The sequence below is a fragment of the Prionailurus viverrinus genome, chromosome B4 (genome assembly GCF_022837055.1).
Source record: "Prionailurus viverrinus isolate Anna chromosome B4, UM_Priviv_1.0, whole genome shotgun sequence".
In the NCBI taxonomy this organism is placed as follows: domain Eukaryota; kingdom Metazoa; phylum Chordata; class Mammalia; order Carnivora; family Felidae; genus Prionailurus; species Prionailurus viverrinus.
Window position 1 is genome coordinate 80,408,128 of NC_062567.1, and position 4,727 is coordinate 80,412,854.

Below are 4,727 nucleotides of genomic sequence, written 5' to 3' on the forward strand. Positions count from 1 at the left end.
CTATGTAAGGTCAATCAGATCATTACAAGGAATTGATATGTGGCTATAATGAAAAGTTCATTTTTACTAGGGTCCCTGAACTGGAGGATGTAAATATGGGCTACTGGTGGCCATCTTGACTACCACATGGAAGGAATAAAGCCAAGGGGTGATAAGCAGAATTGAAAATTAGAATCAGAAAACCTAAAGACTTCACTTGATCCTCTGGATCCAGTTGGTCAGGAGCTAGTTACCTCCCTGGGTTTCCCTGGGGGGATAACTGTGGGGGATATTTTCTTTCTTTCTTTCCTCCCTCCCTCCCTCCCTCCCTTCCTCCCCTCTTCCCTTCCTCCCTTCCTACCTTCCTCCCTCTTTCCTTCCTTCCCTCTCTCCTTCCTCTCTCCCTACTTCTTTCTTTCTTTCTTTAAATTTTTTTTTAAATGTTTTTATTTATTTTTGAAGGAGAGAGACAGAGCATGAGTGGGGGAGGAGCAGAGGGAGAGGGAGACACAGAATCCGAAGCAGGCTCCAGGCTCTGAGCCGTCAGCACAGAGCCCAATGCGGGGCTCGAACCTACAAACTGTGAGATCATGACCTAAGCCGAAGCCAGATGCTCAACCGACTGAGCCGCCTAGGCGCCCCTCTTTCTTTCCTTCTTAAAAAAAAAAATTGTTTGGGTTGAATTTCTACCACTTGTCTCTAAAAGAGTTCTAGTGCTCGCTTCGGCAGCACATATACTAAAATTGGAACGATACAGAGAAGATTAGCATGGCCCCTGCGCAAGGATGACACGCAAATTCGTGAAGCGTTCCATATTAAAAAAAAAAAAAAAAAAAAGAGTTCTACTACAGAAAGATTGACACTTAAAAAGATAATTTCAGTCAGTTGAGCATCCAACTCTTGAATTCGGCTCAGGTCATGATCCCAGGGTTGTGGGATTGAGCCCTGAGTTGGGCTCTGTGCTGAGTGTGGCACCTGCTTAAGATTTTCTCTCTCTCTCCCACTGCCCCCTCCCCCACTCTTGTTCTCTCTTTCTCTAAAATAATAATAATAAAAAAGATTATTTTAGTAAAATAGGTAGGTGGATAAAGAGAAGTATGGTATGGAACAGAGAAAGGGGTATTTAGCCCAACCTGGAACTTCAGAGTAGATTTTCTGGAGAGCCCTGCTGGGGTCAGTCTTGCCCACCCGAGTCTTTCAGGCAAAGGAAGCTTCAGGGTGCCTCAGGGATCTGTAACACTCTGACAGAACCTCAATAGTGAGATTGTATCTCCAACTCCAGCCTTCTGGAAACCATGGAGACGAGGCAGCTTCCAGCTGTGAAGCCAGAGAGGTGCCTCTAGGAAGCTGCCCTTGCTCATGAAATGGTCTCACCCCCAGAGTTTGGCCTCTCTCCCAGATATGCTCCCTTGAGGACACTCATTCTCCCAGGAGATTTAGTGTCAACTGGACGTTAAGTACCAGATGCCGGAGATAGAGCATTGGGAAAGATAGACAGGATCCCCAATCTCAGGAGCGATAGATAATTAAGCCACAAGTTAAAACACAGTGTGAAAAGTGCATGACTGGGGAAGTAAGGGCACCAGTCCCAGCCTGGAAGACTTGCACGGAAACAGGAAGACAAGAGAAAAGGAGGCATCGAGTGCAAGTATTTTTTAAGGTATTTATTGATTTCTTGATTTATTTATGTGTGTGTGTATTTCAGAGTTTTTAATCATTTTGAAAACACATAACAGAAAAAGATAAAAATAAACAAGGGGAAGCTACAGAAATTTAAAAAGCCTATTATTCCTCCTGATTCCTTAAAGTTGGGGAGCATTCACCTTAAAAATCTCTGATTATGCTCCACCCTGACTAAATAGCTGATGACCACCTACTATCAACATAAGAAAGTCATAGGCCTTACATGCTATGTTCCCCAAGTGCCTGACTGATGCCATCTCCTGTGACTCTTACTTACTTATCTCATGCTCCAGCCACGGAGCACTGCAGTCCATACCCTTTTGCACCTACTTCCTCTGTACCTGTTACTTCCACCGCCAGGAAAGACTTCCCTACCCAGCTCGCATGAATGTCATTTTCCTTTTTTAAGGTTTAAAGAAAATTTTTTTTAATGTTTATTTATTTTTGAGAGAGAGAGAGAAAAAATGAGAGCAGGGGAGGAACAGAGACACACACACACACACAGAATTTGAAGCAGGCTCCAGGCTCTCAGCTGTCAGCACAGAACCTGAAGCAGGGCTCGAGCTCACGAACCATGAGACAATGACCCGAGCAGAAGTCGGACACTTAACTGACTGAGCCACCCAGGTGCCCCTCCTTTTTATGGTTTTTAAATGAAAAGTTCTCTGCAGATGACTTCTTGTTCCTCTGTGAAGTGGGAGCCCAGCACATCTGATGTGAAGATTGAGGGCAAAAGGTTGAAAAAAGGGGTGAAGGTTTGAAATCGTTTAGTATGATGGGAGAGGAAGTTAGCTAAATGAGAGAGTGGCTGATTTAAGCTGCATGACGCTGGGGGCTTTGTCTCATTGGTTCATTGAAGTGTCCCAAGTGTTTCAAAGAGTGTGTGGCACATGGTAGTCACTTAAATATCTACGGAATAACTGAATACATTAGTTCCAGGTGTTGTTGGAGTTGACCATTAGCTATAGACCATGAGGTCACGGTGGCACCAACATACTCAATGTACACATCAGTGGCTAAGGAGGGAAAGAAAACTGTGAAAGGGCTCAGGATTGAGCCTCCTTCAACTGAAATAGTTTTATGGATTCAAGGAGCTTGAGGGCCAAGCCCCACATCTGCCACACCCAAGCCACACAATAAGGGTTTCTAATCCCTATCATGTGCCCGGATCAAGGGGGGAAACCTCTCATTTTATATTCAGGCCAAGTTCCCACCAGTAACAAGACTAAATTTCTGGTTTGGAAGGGGCCATGGGTCTGCCCAGGGAGAGCAATGTACAGCTGGCCACATGCCAGGAGTGGCACAGTCTCCCCGTGGTTGATCTGCCCCAAATTCAGAATATACCATGAAGACATTTTCCTGCTGCTTCCGCTCTGAGTCTTCTTTGAGACCCTGCTAAGCCATTCTCTGAATTACTCCTTCCATTACACACCAAATCCCTTTTTGCCTTCTTTCAGAGTGAGCCCCCCAGAAACCTTATTGGATAGCTTTCTGAGCCCCTTCATAGGTGATCTGTTGGGCATTTCTCTAGACTTGCCCTAGAACCTTCCCCAGGTCGTTTCCTTGTTGGAAATTTCCTGGGTGGCTCACATGGCAGTTTCCTAAATGCTCAACAATATTACCTTTGAAGTTTTGCTTCTTTGGTCCTTCACCAAAAAAGCAAGAGTCCATTTTTGCTTTGAGCTGTGATATCTCTGGAAATCTGCTCTGATACCGTACCTGTGCCAGAGACTCTTGGGTCCTATGGGCCAGCTCCCACCAGGCAGCTGCTTCTAGAAGTCCCAGCTGGGAGTTAACGTTCCAGGAAGGATTGAGGCTGGTCCATAAGAGTCCATATTGTCATCGGAAGGGGTTAGGAGGTGAAAGACTAAAGACTTGCTGAGATCTTGGGGTCACAGAAGGTAAATCCCACACACAGTCCAGATGTTTCTGCAGCAGTGCCGTTCTGAGTGTTCAGTTTCAGTGTGGGTGAGAGACTATTCCACATTTTGATTTATGGGGAAGGACACACAGCTGGTTCTAAATGGGGAGGAGAAGGAGCAGGAGTGGAGAGAGGATCCAAGGTGGGCCTGGATAGACCTGAGCCAGAGCTTTGGGCTTGGTTTGGGGCAGAATTTGTAAGGGTGGAGGCTAGGCCGTAGGGTGTGCTGGCTCTGGAGCTGGGGAAGCAACAGGGATTCTTTAGCCCGCATTTGAACTTGGAAAGTCATGAGAGATTCTTTGAATGAGACAGAGGGAGAGCCTCTTGGAAATCAGCTACAAGACACCAGACAGTAGCTACCCGACTAGCTAGGCAGAGAGAGGAGACCCCACAAAGTCTGGCCTATTTCTAAAACATTCTGCAGATGTTTCTCCTCAAGGTCTTGGCATCCTGGTGCTGCCAAGTGTCGTGCCGCCTCTGGTTTGCTTTTGTTCCTCCAAGAGGAACCGCATGAAGCATTCTGCTTGTCATCATGTGACTCCAAAGTAGTATTTCTCGATAGGGGGCAGCTTTGTCCCCCGAGGGCCATTTGACAACGTCCGGAGACATTTTTAGTTGTTATACCTGAGGGTGTGTATTGGCATCTAGGGAGCAGAGGCCAGGAATGCTGCACAGCATGGCCCTTCACAACAAAGAATTATCCAGTCTGAAATGTCAGTAGCGTCAGGGTGTCTGGGTGGCTCAGCTGGTTAAGCATCTGACTCTTGATTTTGGTTCAGGTCATAATCCCAGGGTCATGGGATCAAGCCCTGTGCTTGGGATTCACTCTCCCAAATCCTGCTCCAAGTTAGAATTCAGATGGTAATCTAGCCTCAGTTATCTGGAAGTGATTTTTCCTTTTCTTTCTTCTTCCAAGAAAGCTTATCTCTCCAGAAGCTCTTTAAAATCAGGGCTGAGGAGGGGTGCCTGGGTGGCTCAGTCAGTTGAGTCAGCTGTGCTGACAGCTCAGAGCCTGAAGCCTGTTTCGGATTGTGTGTCCCCCTCTCTCTCTGTCCCTCCGCCGCTCATGCCCTGTCCTCTCTCTCTCTCTCTCTCTCTCTCTCTCTCAAAAACAAATAAACGTTAAAAAAAGTAAAATAAAATC

The 4,727-nt window shown here is 46.2% G+C and overlaps 1 non-coding gene across 1 annotated transcript; it reads left to right on the forward strand.

Moving 5' to 3' along the window:
• Nucleotides 1-692: 692 nt before the first annotated feature.
• Nucleotides 693-799, forward strand: LOC125171364 (U6 spliceosomal RNA). Its single transcript, XR_007154283.1, has one exon. It is a non-coding gene; the product is annotated as a U6 spliceosomal RNA (small nuclear RNA).
• Nucleotides 800-4,727: the final 3,928 nt, after the last annotated feature.